Source organism: Ptychodera flava, chromosome 21 (assembly GCF_041260155.1).
Source record: "Ptychodera flava strain L36383 chromosome 21, AS_Pfla_20210202, whole genome shotgun sequence".
In the NCBI taxonomy this organism is placed as follows: Eukaryota; Metazoa; Hemichordata; class Enteropneusta; family Ptychoderidae; genus Ptychodera; species Ptychodera flava.
The window spans coordinates 16,943,820-16,959,767 of record NC_091948.1 but is presented as its reverse complement, the minus strand read 5'-3'; the positions used below and the strand labels follow the sequence as shown (position 1 = coordinate 16,959,767).

The following is a 15,948-nucleotide window of genomic DNA, read 5'->3' as shown; positions in this document are numbered from 1 at the left end:
TCTTATGTCTCTAAATTTCGGTCGAAATGATATCGAAATCAGGGTTCCCTTGTGTGATCACCGAGTGTAGGAAATCTATGCTTCATTGTTGTTGCTCACACATCTTGTAGATTGTTGTCGTTTCTTGTAACAGATGTTAAAAATCAGGCGAAGTGATGATTAGTATGTTGTTGCCGTTATTACTGACCCCCAACAGGTACTTAGTTGACAATATTTAGAGTTCTAAAAGTTCCACAATTGTTGTACGGTTCGTGCAAGATTGCCTTTACGTGGACGTCAATGTATACTCCTTCAACATAATCCCCAGATATTTGCGCGCGAAACTATGTACAGAAATTCAGGCAGAAAACCTATAATTACAGTGTTCTTGTATTTGTTTACGCTTATCACAAAATTCATCACCAAAGATAGCCTTCTCTTTCCATGTTTCACTATGCCTGTTATGTAAATATTCTTTAGAGAAACTGCCGACAACAGCAAACATCAGACGAAAATAGCCTAAATTAGCCCCATGTAACAACATTGTTGCCGTAAAACGGTTACTCATATCTTGATCTTTAGGGCAGCTCTAGATCCTGACAATTCTAATCGGAAAATATGACAAGGTAAAAGTGCAAGCCGAACACGTCAGTTGGTTTCAGAGCTTCGTGGGGTTTCTTACGTTAACAGCATGGAATATAGCTCTGTATACCGTGCTGTGTGTTCCCGGCGTTATACGGTGGTAGGGGGGCCGTGTAACGCCGGGAACTCACAGCACGGTACGCAGGCTTCATCGAATACAGATGCAGAACACTGTACAGAAAGTCATTCCATACAGAGGTTCCATGTTACTCTGAGATACCAAGACTGGCTGACGACAGCCTTGGTATGGCAGCCACATAAAGGAACCGGTGATATGAATAGTCTTTTTGAAAAGTGCGACCTTTGGTTTCATCGAGAATCTATTTATTCCGAAAATGCCAGTCTTCCAGAAATAAGACTCTGAGATGAAAATCGTGCATTCAAATCCACTGTCTGTCTGTCTGTCTATCTGTCTGTCTGTCTGTCTGTATGTATGTATGTATGTATGTATGTATGTACGTACGTATGTATGTATGTATGTATGTCTATCTGTATGTATGTTTTGTACGTATGTACGTATCTATCTAGCTTGCTAGCTAGCTATTAGTTTATGCACGAACATATGTTTGAGGGTGTTGCTTAAAGAATTGTTCCTTGTATCACAAGACTGCATACCCATGTGCGGAGGCAAGCAACCATCTTTAGCTTCGTGTCATAACGATTACTGCTAAAACATGGAAACAATGCACCGCCAAGAGGAAACGACCTTCACCGTAGGCTGAACATCAGAACTCCGGAAATGTCCATTCATGAAAACCCGTAAGAAGGGAGCAGTAAAATTAAATAAACTCTTTTGCGTTAAATGCTAGATTGATTGCGAAAACTCATGATTTTGCCACACAGATAGTAACCGCATTTTAATGCCGAAAAATACGAAAAGCACGGTTAACAACTCCGCATGCCTTGTGTACGAAACGTTCTGATGGTGTGACGTGTTTGTATCCATAGTTAGACCCGGAAGAAGCACAACTTCGACGACCCGCGCATTTACATGTATTTCAGGTGAGGTTTGTTTCTAGGTGGCATCCACAGTCTCCGGGAAAACAATGATAAGGCCGATATATATTCAGGGACAATGCGGCTCTTAGTATGTGGGTTATTTCTCGCTAGAATTATCTTGTGTTACCAGTAAATTAGTGATCGATGGAACAAAAAATTTAAAATCACAAGTAATGTGTTGCATGAATTCGTCCTGAAACGAGCATTCATAATTTATCGATCACACTACAATATTACGGTATTCCATATTTATGATGGTATCAGAGAGACTTTTCTGCTAGCGTAAATGTCATGAAAAATTCTCAAACTTTTCGCTCGGATTAATGCAAATATCAGAGAAATGGCTAGGGTGAAAAGGAGGAGTACCTGATAGGTTCGCAACAAGAGAAAGTTTGCTTAGTTAAAGATGTAAATTCATAGTTTCGTAAATGTTTCCCAATGAGTTCAATTCTTTTTTAAATGCATATCTTGACATTCAAGACATACAAGGAGTTTAATTGGCAGATGTTTCCGATGATGATAGCCAATGAGTGATTCAACGACCCGGCTGGAGAACACCAATCAATTGCATCGACCTGATTGTGATCTGAAGGATTTATGTTTCATTGTGACTAAAAGCTCAAGAACGTGCAATGTATTTACTGCCTATGAGAGTCAGATATTACCGGGGCTATAGACACCATCGTTTGCAAGTGGTCTGTTTTCACTTTTTCAGACATGTTGCACAGAATAGTGATCATTAACAAGAGCCGATAGAAGTTTGCGTTGAACCGTTGGCAATGCCGGAACTAGACATACAGTCTAAATTGTGGAGTTGCGAACACTGTCAGGTGCACTTATCGTCTAGGTAGTAATATCTGTCAATAACAAACAAATAAACTCTGCGATAGTTGAAAATTGTCCGGAGAGCGTAATGAGTAGTCAAAACAACACCACACATCCACACACATTCAGCTGAGAACGTATCATTTGCTGATATTGTTGGTGATATTTTTTTGGATATGTCTGACCTCCTTTCAGACAATGTTTCAACTTCCGCAGAGCTGACATCTTGTGATCGACTAATGATAACGCTAGACGCAAGTTACACATGACAGTGTTGGTAACTCTTCAATTAGACCGTATGTCAGGGTCCCCGTCTTGCAGACATAAACCACTGTAATATAGTTACATGTAATTAACTCCCGAATATTGGCCACATTTACCGGTCATTTTGAAGCTAAACTTCACCGGTAGTTGGAGATCAGACATGAACGCACCCTAGTATCTTCTCTGAAGCTAGCTTTGAATTTTGAAACGAGTGATGTCATGATTAAAGCATCTGGACAAGTATATAAGCAAACCAATCAATGAATATAAGTTTTATTGTAGTGTTGCATTCAGTTGTGGCAACTGCACCTCATCAACACACGTTGATTTATGTAAAAGGATAACAGAAACTAAAAATACATATACCACCGTTTGCCAAACAAAGTAATGTTTGTGTATTCAAGGGTTATCTGAATATCTTCAAAATCCTAGTCAGAATGGAGTGTTTTAATGCAATACGCTACAATTTGGTTTGTTTGTTTTTTGTTTTTTTGACAACTAAAACTTTCTTAAAGGTAGTACGCACCTCGAAAGTGAAAGACTTAAATAAAATTTTTGCTCAAACTTTCCTGAATAAACTTTCAGCCATTCTCTTACCAAATCAACAATAAAAATCGGGGTCACGGTGTAAAGTTTTGAACGAGCAAAACAAATTACCAAACATTTTGCTATATTTGAAATTTAAAATGGCCGCCATTCCTGTGTTAATTCCTGTGGGCAAAAATTAAATTTTGGATTTTCGACAACTGCGACGGTGAAAGTTTTCCGTTCTCTAAGAGCTTTAAAATGAGCCCCCACAAGTGGTAGATCGGAAAAGACTTGTAGAAATTTGAGAGTCAGACTCTCTGTCCCCGAGGCGCGTTCTACCTTTTAACCTCATTTGAAATGATAACAATGACAATATAACTGAAAAACATGTACTGGTACATATTCAACAATGGTCTTACTGAAAGATTTACCTTCGAGCAATCGAATTTTACAAAACGCAACAAGTCATTTAAAGTTATATGCCGAAGTACATCAATTTCAAAACAATGTCACGTACGACTTTTTCCATGTTAGCGACGACGAGTTAGTCATGAAATTTTGTTATACTTAAAGCATCAAAAACGTTACAAAACTTAGTAATGACAAATAACATAGCAAACATCATAGTTTCTCACTGACAAATTCACTCACATATCCCTGAACTATCCTCCGCCCAAGTTCCTAAAAATATTTTCCTGTGTCGCATAACCATAAAAACAGCTGAAACAAATATAAATGGCCCAGTAAAGGTTGATTGGATGCCGTGGAAAAAGACGCAGAAAGAATGATATTTGAACTTATTTTACACATACACTTGACAGAGGGAAAGATAAATGTGTACTTGTACTTAAGACAAGATTTTTGGAGCTTGGTTGTGTTGGAGTCTTTTAACATGAAATATTTACTGATATCAGGAAAAATCAACGACGAATTATGTCATAGAATACAATTTATTACAAAAAAATGTAAAACATAGCAGACACGGGTATTCCTCTGAAGTTACAATGCTATTCTCTGTATCAATCACCATTGATAACAATGGGATAACAATAGGTTTGGGCCAAACCATGGTGGTGAAAGGGTTAAAGAGACTCTGTCGAAGGCACGAGAAAAAATGGCTACCACGTGATTCTTTGACTAGCAAGGGTCAAAAATCGGGAATCGTGAAACTTTTGGCACACATTACTTTCTTTTCTGACTCAAAATTAAATAACTATGCACGTGTTTTACTATGACGTTTCGCCTGCCTTTGCTTGCCGCGATCATTTACATATCTTTACCCCTGTAGTCTAATTGCTTGTCGAAGGTCTCTTTGAAATCAATATAAAGGCCTTCGACTCTAAGGGAAATGCAACTTGGTGGCCGCGAGGAAAGCCTGCTTCAACCACGTGCTTCAACATAGGTCGTTGACAGGACTTTACTAAACGATCGATGAGACCGTTTTTTTGATAGTTAATGAAGATGATACTAATTACTGTTTTATGCTGATTGTTTTGTTGCTGGTAAAATGCATTTAAGGACCCTCTTCCGGACACCCCGACAGAAAGTCTGTTATGACAAAGCGTGATTTTTCAGGGAGGACACAACAAAAGTTGGTTCCCAAACGTAGAATAAAATGAAGCATTCAAAAATATATCGACACTAACGTATATTTCAAGTCGCATTTCCCTTTATAGTAAAATCTACAGACCGTTTCGACATGCGCAATCCATTGGAACACTGATGGTTATCGGTATCCACTTTTCAATCATAATGTATTCACCATGAGCATCTCGATGGCGCGTACACGTGCTGCTAGTTTTTCGGAGGACTTTAACCGAATATGTTTGAACTACACAACTGAAGTGGTTGAAAAAACAAGGGTCCCCAGTACAGTTCGTATGTCTTATGTAACGTGGGAAGGTGTCCGGTCCCATATCGCGCCACTCTCTGACAGCTGGACATGACCACGCGTATGTTAGAGATTCAGATTGCTTTTTGGCGTGTCTCTCATGTAAATCTTGGCCAGCATCCCCGGATGAAGCATGAGCATCAGCAAATGTAGTCGATGCAACAGAATCTCCGCTACTGTCGCCACTCTCTGGGTAAACAGACAACAGAGCGCTGTCATTTCTTGTCGAAGGTTTGTCCAGTCTGCTCAAATCACGCATCTCGATATCGGCCGAGTTCGTTTCCCGTAAGGCTTGCGCACTGGGATGGAGCACGGCCATTAAGTGTGGATCCCAACCATCGCCTATCCTTCCCATCAGATGACTTGGCGATGCGGGTAAACACTCCGGTGTACCGCGCCCGGTGATGAAGAACGCTGGCGCACCCAGCAACGGAGGAGTAAAAGCCAGTATCGCGAGGGCTGATAAGATCGCCATTAAGCTTACAGTTCAAACACGACCGGTTTTCTGTGAAAATGAAATTGCAGTCATGTTAAGCAATGGCAATGCTAAAATTCCTTAACTTTTACACTTTCTGCTTAGTTTCCCAAATTTCGGGGAGGAAGAACGCATGCTCCATCTACTTCAGTATCAGAAACAAAATAAAAACAGTATACAGTCGCCTTCGATGGAATTAAAATCACCTATGAGGTTGATACGTTTTCATTTTGAAGTACTAAAAATGACACGAACTCATCGCAGAAATGATAATGTTAATTTTTATGAATTTTTTCTCTTTTTCCTTGACCTTTAGAATTTCCTTGTGTCGTGATAAAAGTAATCATTTTCTGAGACCACACTGAATTCCACAGAAAGATTAATATAGGCTGGAAAGTTGAGGACAGTTCCATATGTCAAATGGGTAGAAAAACCCACGGGGATGTATGGGTTTTATGAGGATTGATGGTGTTTAAAGACACCAACCTTTATTCCTGTAGATGTGACGAATTGATCCCCAGAGGCGACACTTTGTTGATCGGCAAAGGTTGAGATATTATCTTTGTATCAGTGGCGTAACGATTCTTGATGATGACTGTTTATGCTATAGCCTGCAAAAGAGGATAGAAAAGAATACAGAACTGGTATACGGAGCACAGTGAATATTAATGATACTCGGAAGTGCGCAATCGCATTCCGTTTTGGATGCTTTACAGAGTTCCCTTGTTTCAGATACCTCTGCAAATTGTTCATACTGTTACCTAAACGACAAGAAAGACATATTTTGAACGTTTCGGTTGTTCTACGTCTTGTATCGTTATCTGGCAAAGTGACAGTATCTTCTCACATTGTGACTAATAACATAAGAACAGTGAAAAAAACATATTTACTCGTGCTCATTACTGATCACTTCTAATGAACCTGGTTTTCGATCTTACTTAGAAGGAGTTGTTGTAGTACCTTTTATCACTGCATCTATCTTACCTATTTAAATTGTGTTGAAATAGTTCACCTTGAGGATTACAACTTGTAATGGCAAGCAAAGCCCCATCTCAATTCTCATATGACGATGTTTTAGATATTCAATACAAATAGGACAGTGTTAGAACAAAGACCATCCAAAGGTGATAGACAGACAGAGGAACAAGCCAGATAAATCACGACAGAGCCACATCGCTACAAGGAGCCACTTGTTTATATAGGTATATTTGGCCGCAAATGTAATGACTCCATAATACTGTTTATGCTTTTATGATACAGTTTAGCGTCCGTCAGTTCGCCACTAATCATTACAAATCTAGTTCAAGAACTCTAGCATCTAATCAATACTTGGAACTTTCAGGGGGATTTTGACGACAGCGGCGACCAATTTGAAGGCTCGCTTTCTCTTTCAAAAAATGGCAAACTCAATTGAATGACTGATTTGTGAATATATCCTCGCACTTACCGAATTTCCTGATCTAGAATGCCTTCGGGCGGAACGAAAATAAGGTGTAATCTGTAAACGTTGGTAATAGTGCCAAGGACTATGCGTCTTAGTCCTTTATTTAACTTGCTAGAGGTTTCAATTTCTCTTACCACCCGGCATTTTGCTGTTGACAGCGAACTCAAAAAAAGTGTTTTCCTAGCAAATTCTTCATCATGTCTCAGCCATGTAATTTCTCTAAAGGTAGTATGTGCCTCGAAAGTGAAAGACTTAAACTTTTGCTCAAATGTTCCTCAAAAAATCTTTCAAGAATTCACTTTCGAAATCAATAAAATAAAAGCGGGGGTGGGGGAGGGGGGTCACCTTGCGAATTTTGGTGCTAGAGAAATAAATTACCTAAGATTTACTGATAGATGAAAGTCAACATGGCCGCCATCCCTGTGTTAACTCTTTGGAGAATTTCCAAAAAAAAAACTAAGACGGTAGAAGTTTTTCTTACTCAAATGGCTTCAAAATGAGTCCCAACAACTGTACATCAGAAGAGAATTGGAAAACTTTGAGAGTCCATATGTCGGTCCCCGAGGCGCAATCTACCTCAATTTAGGAAAGACCTTCCTTTACCTTTTACGTTAATATCATTCAAAGAAGCTAGCCTGCTGTATTCTGTACCACATTTCACACTATATTTGATAAAGCCTTTGTATTTATATCTTTAGGATATGATATAATGTTGAAATAATATTCGATCGGGAAAAAGATGCCAATAGCCATGGAATATTTTAATTGCTTACCTTCTCTACATATACAGGGAGCATTTAAACTTTTCATAATCACCTTATTTGCAATATAATAATGTCTTTACCTTTTGTACAAAACAATTTCTTCTAGGTGTACACAATCAGAAGCCAGCTCTAACTGTTGCCGACTACATGCAAATCAAAATGTTATGAATCCCGTTAGTTTTATATCGTGAGATAAGCTTGATTAGCTCGGAGATCACACATGAACGTCTAAACACTCACGTTTGCGTTTCTGAACCATGAGTCGCTTACCTTAGCCTAAGGCGTAATTTTCCGTGCTTCCAGCCTGTTGATCAGGAGTCTATGAGTTATCAGCAACACGGATGAGGGAAAAGTGTCGGTACATCCAAAACTGAAGAGGATTTCATGAAGGAAAACGTAAACGTCATGCATATTATTAATTTGCAGTAGAAAACTAGTCACCAAAGGTTGTCATAGTGACAATGTCTGATTGGTTCTAGCCAGGTAGGCGGTGCCTTTAGATTGCACCAATCACATGTCGTCTACCTTGAATGGCTTTCAGGTGTAGCCTTTCACCGTTCGATTGCTTTCATTAGCTAATATATCACGGAATAAATCAATAACAATCACGCTTCCACATTATTCCACGTATTTCCAGGTATTTCCATTTGTATTTTCCGTATATGGACATTTCAGTCTGAAATAAAGTATATAATAATAATAATAATTATCATGACATTAATATTGATAAGAAAATTGTTTTAAAAAATGTGCAAGACGTCAAATACTCATCTGCCTTCTCATGAGTATGGTGTACGTCTATGTGTGGTGTGGAAAGGTTTTCACATGAAATTAACACCCACTCACGAATGAATCAGGTCAAAGACTATACTGTTCTGCAGACATCCAATCTATGAAACCCAAGACAAATCCATAAAATTAACTATTCTTATTTAGATCAGGGTCTAACATTATTTCTAGCGTATACTGCAAGTCGACGCGTTCAAATCAAAAGCGAACACCTTTGAAATGCGATGCGGACTGCGGAGATGCCTCGAAAGTGTGTTACACAGAGTAAGATAGACAGAGTGGCAACACTTGCATGCCTTTTGTTCCATGGTCGTCTCGGTAGACTATCGGCTTTTTATATTAAAATGAGCTTCAAAGGTGTTAAACTTTTTGGAGGCTTTGTTTGTATTGTGGTTGATAATTACACGAGATTATGCGAAAAATACGACGAGATGGCATCGTACTGCCAGTCGCGTAGCAACCATAGTTACTTATGAGCTGTCAGGCCAGAAACACTGCTTCACGCCAATCAAAACATAACACGCCAGCAGTTTCATAAACATGTCCTTCCTTGACGCACGTGTAAAAGAGGGTATGACTGACCGTAAACCATTGAGTAAAACCAGACAGTATCGATAAAAGACTTTCAAATTTGGTTCAAACACACTCATTATATATTCATAAAAATGTGAGAGGAATTTTTAAAACAGTAAAACTCACTTTTCTGAAGCTCAAAACACTCCCGTTTTCGCCAGCACGTCAATTCTGCTCAGCACCACACGACAACAACAACACAAACTTTGCCGAACATACTTTCGCTTAACAATTGGCGAAAATCCGAAAATTACCGAAGGATTCATGGTCGGCACTCTTCGGAAAAGAGAGGCGAGAGCAACCTGAGGCGAGGCGAACATGGATGGGTTACGTAACCGCTTCACGCCTTAAACAATACCGTTGCCACTCTATCTATCTTTCTCTATGGTGTTACACAATATTGAATATTCTTTGTCAGCTATAGTCACACACTACACGCTTTTCTGACCGCTAGAGACGATCGACAAAAGCTGATAACGGAGAGGTGTTTTCGTTCCAACATGGCCACTGACGGGCGTTTCACACTAGTGTGGACAATGGACAAGCGAGTTCTTTCTGACTGGGTCGATGATGTTCATTTTACTCAATTCTGGAAATTTTTGCGCAATTAAGATCCACATCACTCGTTTCTTACCGCCAACAACGTATGGAGAAAGACACCAACCGACAGTATTTCCCAAGACGGCCGTTGCAGCCGGGAAATTTGTTTCTGATTTCGACACTTAAAGGGATACAGTCGTCGGAACTGCGTTCAAAGGTCGTCTGGGACCCACACAACCAATGGTCACACTGTATCCAAGGTACGATGGTGAATGATGGAGTTAAAACATGTCTATCATAATGTCTGTCAAATCGTATAATTTAAATGTTGCAGCTATGATGATGAGGTGCATTAAGTTATCGTTTACGAAATAAACAACACACTCGCACAGGCGCAGTTCCGACGACTGTTTCCCTTTAATGAAACAATGTACAGGTGAGTTCTTTGTGACGCGGCCGGTGCAGGCACAGGACATTTCACACTTTTACTGTCAGGCGATAAAAACTCACAACAGACCTGGGACATGAAGAACTTGTAATAAAAAGTTGAAAAATGGGAAGTGATTTTCTAGCCGACAATACGGCCACCCTAGTAATGGCACTGCGATTTTAATTTATTCACGTAAATGTCCGTGTGTTTTGGCTATCTGGGCTACACACACTAGTTTATGAACTATCAATCAACATGGAATATAATATAGGTGTTATTGCTGTCAATCACAGTTGCCTTAACCTTTATTAGGTACGACTCACAGAAGGCACCGTCTAATTGTATTTGATGGGGATAATATGTCAATCTTTCGGTACCTCGATATGAGAAAATTTATTGGAAGAAAAGAGCTATTTTGTCGAATTTTCGGCACAGTGAAAAGGCAAAATTCAGGGTATAAAATGTGTTATTCACATTACTAGCGATCATCAACGAACAAGTCCCTGTTTAGTCGATGTTAAGGATATCAGTACAGCGTTTTAAGGCTTATGACCGGAATACCATATAGGACATCGCGTTCATAAGTCTTACTTTCACCGAAATACTTGAGTTTTGTCAAGCTTTTACCGGAACACTCTGTAAAACTATCTTCAGAAGAGGACAGACAAGTGAGGACGTCAATGTAGTCACCAGACAAAACCAAAAAGTGGGACTCCTCAACAATGCGAACCTCACCACAGGTACAGAGACATTGTTTCGATCAATTTGACACGTTCTCGAGCTCTCTAATGCCGGAATCAGGTAGAAATAACTAAAGATGAAGCGAAATCTATCCATATAATTTCTGTGTATTATAACATGTAGGGATCTACAAATTGTTTGGTTCTCCGTAATATTACTCCGTGTGATTATTCTTATCCTCGGTCTTGCGCATACAGTTTTGCAAGTTCGTCATCGATGATGCACACATTTTTACAAGCGTCACTGTCGAAGCAGTCGTTATGTGAAGACTGTGTTACCGAGGTTCATATCAACGTCATATGTGGATATGCCATCATGAGAGATATTATTCAAGCGACACTCACCATAAGGCTGCGTTCACAAATAATGATAAGGGGAATGATGAATCGCGATTGAAATCTTAATTTTCTTCAAATCCCCCTAAATACCCAAAAACAATTTTTCTAACCCCCCGTCTATATGATCAACATTTTTCAAGTCCCCCTATCATATAGCTGCATATAAATAAGGGATGTACACGCGAAAAAATAAACATGTATTGCACAGTTCTGCTTGCAGATGTTTGACACTACCTTTTTTGACGCACGCATAAATCTTCTGCAGTGGTTATAGAAATGTTGCCAGCAGTTTGTAGAGACATATTCCTGAGGCACGTTCTTAAATTGATTTACTTTTAAATGTGTGAGTGAACTCTTTGGATTTATCAGTCTAAGCCGACTTTAGTGAATCCAAATCTGGTCCGGTCAATGGAACCCGTTGAAGAACACCTAAAATGACGATCGAGAGAGAGTGTGCACATTGAGAATTCCTGGCTACACATTGCCAAATTGTGAAAAAAATGAGGACTGTGACATACCGAAGAATTTTTTTTAAACAACAATACATATATGACCTAGATGCAACTTACGTAAACATTTAACAAAACTGACAATACTGGGAGGTTAAAATATTCCATCATATAAAACTTTTAATCTCTGAAATTTTGGGTGCAATAATGGCGGATTACGTGAAAAATATAAAAATCGATTTATTTACACATGTTTTATTACTGTTCAAAATTTTGCTTTTGTGTTATTGTACGATGAGAATGTGAACATTTCATTCACTGCATGAACTTAAAATAATTGTTTATTATATTGATTTTAAGTGGTTTTCGTGAAAAACAGTGACTTTATGTTTGTCGAAAATCAAGCATGGTGACCCAATTTTTTTAAATATTTGGCTATTCTAATATACCAGAATTCAAAAATCCCCAATGCAAAAGCATAACAATAACTTCAAATTTTCTGATCATACACCCTTAAGCAAAAAATATTACAAACATAAAATTTCGACATTTTTAAGTATTTTGGCTTTATGTATTAACCCCAGTCTCTAGTTTTACATCTCATTATGTCGAAGTACTCGGTATTCAGCCTATCAACACAATCTGTGTGTGATGTACACTTATATTGCTGTCAGTTGCATATACATATTTCATACATATTTCATATACATCGAAATGTCAATACACCATAAGACTGCTGCATATTAATACCCAGCCTGTGTGAGTATTAGTTTAAACCATTTCAACATGATTTTAGAAAAATAACTACAAAAAATGATGTTGATACACTATGCAATGTTGAAAAAAATCCAGTTTAACATAACTTCTCATTATTCACATCTTTGTGGCACTCTATGGAATGCATTCATCGTAAAATGACAAATACAGGTTACTAGGCCGTAGAACATAACTGTACACCACATTCAAGGAGGTGCACTCTTTTTGTGTACCATAATCATCATTGTTTTGAACAGTGATACATCTATTGTCCCTTTTGGTCATTGTTTATTGATAACTGTTAGGTCTCCTAGTCTTCCATGTGTTGCTCTCCGACCTGATCTTGTTTACAAATGTGTTTCACTATCATGAGCGACATATGACCCAAACTCTTCTTCGAGCTATCTCTGTCAATGTCAGTAGCAGAGCAGTATCTGTATTAAATTTGATAATTTTGACAATATTTTTGTTCAGTTTATACAACCGCGTTCTTCTTCTATTCCCTGGCATGCTGAACTGCCCAGTATTCAGTTTGCCCACACAGCCTGTGTACGTGTACTGTGCATTTGTATCATATAGACAAATGACTTTCAGTCTGGACAGTCCTCTAATTCAATTATCACCAATGGTGTTTACAAATACAGGCTTTGTTGACAAACTGAATATAGTGTGTTTCAGCATACTATAGGGAGACGGGATGAAACTGTATTTGATACATTGCATAGAAATATTGAAAAAGTTATCAACAGTTGCAGCTTCTGCCGCGTTACAAAGCTTACTTGTTTTTCTCATGAAAATTCCTTTGCATCCATATATGTTTAGATATTTTCAAATAAAGGTCATGAAATGCGACAAAATGGTGCTAGATATTGTTAAACTATTACTAACATTAGAATTTGAATGACATACAAATGATATCTGCCAAACTATGGATCTAAAAATGTAAAATATTGTAGTGAACCAAAATATTTCCAGGGCCCCCTTGTACGCACAGCAAAACTTTCAAGTCCCCCCGCCCTCTACTACCCTAGAATTTTCAAATCCCCCTGAATTCCTCCAGCCCTCCCCCCAATATTTGTGAATGCAGCCTAATATAATCTTGAGTTCACAGAGACGATTCAATAAGACAACTGTGCGTGTTGTCAAGTGCTTTCGTTTCTAAACAAGTGCTACTCTACTCGGTATATCAAACATTCGCTGCACGGTACAATGTTCTCACATCCGTAGAATTCTACCGGGCGTAACCAATTTTATTGATCGATACGTGCATTCTGTGCAGTGTGCTGTAGTTTGATTTCTCCCCATAGTATGTGTAATATACCGACTGCGACAACTATATATATGCACCCTATAGCACCCGATAACTTGATCATCGAAACAGGACCCTGACGGATAGCATGAATCGCAAACGATTTTTCTTACTTTCAACACTAGAGAACGTTTGCGTGCACATTCCTTCAATAATGCATTTTGTGACATTCACAGACCTTTTACTTTGGCGGCGCTCTCATTCTCGTGAATTGATAAAAATTATGCAGGTGGTGGCGAGCTACTTGATGAAAGTGCTATCCCCCTCTCCCCACCACGCAGAGTGAGCATTGTAAGCTAAGTGTAAAGTGAGCGTAAAGGTTATAACAGCTGGATGTGCTGCTCAATACTTCTTGTGCCCCTGTCAACAGCATGAACACCTCAGCTGCAATAACTGTAGCCCTATAATGCGCTAGCATGTTTGTTGTTTGGTTATTGTTATTGCCCCGGCCCTCAGCTTGGCGCAGCAACAGGCAACACGAAAAAGACCAGCGCACGGCCCCAGGGCTACAACTGCTTTACCGAAGTGAACCCCAAAGGCCCTTCCTACCAAAACAAAACAATCCTGATGAAAACCAATGTACTTTGGCTAGAGTAAATTATGATGACTTTGTCAATATTTTGACATATTATATATTATATGTGTGTGTGTGTGTGTGTGTGTGTGTGTGTGTGTACTCAAATATCGGTAAATGTTAATAAATGTTTCTCTGTGACCAATATTTGCACGGTGACCTGAGATTTTTTCCTTAAAGTGGAAAGAGAATGGTCGAAAATTTTATCTAGGAAAGTTCGAATAAAAGTTTCAATCTTTCATTTTCAAGGCGCACATTACCTCAATCAATGACAGTTTTCTGTCTTCTGTTATGTTTTAACCTGATCTGCTATGATAACGAGAATCAGACTACAGCGAAAGGAGATTGTACGCCTTAAAGGACCTTTATGGTTTGCTGATCGCATAAGTGGTTTTTATACTGTCTCCATATAGGTCACTGACACTCCTATGTTCATGGTAACAGTTAATATGAAAGATGTGGCTTTCCTGTCGAACACATTAAATAGCGTCAATGAGCCTTAGGCTATACTTTTGTCTTTCTGGGTTAAAACCTCTCTACACTAAGCCTCTACACTAAGCATCACAAAACTAACATTCTCTATGAAGATCACATTTAGGGCTGTTATCAGGCTTTAGGGAGCTTTCAGTAATTACACGGGGGTGGGCCGGGGGAATTTCGCGCACACCTGTACCGTAAAATGTGACCCTCCCGCCTATCCTCCTGTCTAAAATGTGACCCTCCCCCTTGTCCGACATTCTAAACTTGACCCTCCCCCCCAACCACTGCGGTATTCTCCCCAGGAATAACTGAAACAGTATCAGCTAATTTACATTACAATTGGTTCAATTGTTATGTTAAGGACAAATTAAAGAGGGGAGGGCTGGTGTTTTTGGAGGGACAGTCGCAATTTATCACGCAAGAATTTTTGAAGAGATATGGTATTTCATACATTTGAGGGAGGGTCACCATATTTTGTGCAACTATAAGAAGGCAAGATGTGGCTGATTTAGTGCTTCATCCAAAAATATCAAATCATAATACATGGAGTCTATCAGCCCCCACAAAACATGCTATTCTGTATATTATAATATACGTTTGATAATGTATTTAAATGTACTTTGCTTGAATTGGGAAGTAAAATGTGCATTCGTGTAGAAGAAATTGATTTCTGAATTTCATCTAAAAAGTTGGTTCACTATCAATGGTGTCTTATTGAAACTATAAATAATTTTTTCTAACACAAAAACAGGTAAATCTTTGCATTTGTGTACTCTTGATTATTGATATCAATGTTCTTGATTAGACTAGAGTGGTTACAAGTCTATGATTGTGTAAGAAATTTGATTTTAGAACTTCACCAAAATGTCAATTCACTACTAGTATGCATGGGGGTCTATGATGAATTCCCCCGGCCCACCCCCGCTGTAATTACTGAAAGCTTCCTTACGCTGTCGATCTTGGTGATACTATTTTTCAGCCCCAGCACCTGCGTTGACTTCACCGCCAGGCAAATGTGATGCATATCTGCGTACAAACGCAGTATACATATAATGCCAGGGACATTATGGACGGTGAGGAAGACAATACCACTTGATTTCGAAGTGTCTTAAACACAATTGCTGATGCCGGGATGCCACTGTGTTTATTGATGATGAA

The 15,948-nt window shown here is 38.8% G+C and overlaps 1 long non-coding RNA gene across 1 annotated transcript; it reads right to left on the bottom strand.

Annotated features, from left to right (window-relative positions):
* Positions 1 to 2,954: 2,954 nt before the first annotated feature.
* LOC139120986 (uncharacterized) lies at positions 2,955 to 8,209 on the bottom strand. Its single transcript, XR_011549185.1, has 3 exons — positions 8,082 to 8,209; positions 6,090 to 6,214; positions 2,955 to 5,633 (listed from the first exon to the last, which is right to left on the bottom strand). It is a non-coding gene; the product is annotated as an uncharacterized lncRNA (long non-coding RNA).
* Positions 8,210 to 15,948: the final 7,739 nt, after the last annotated feature.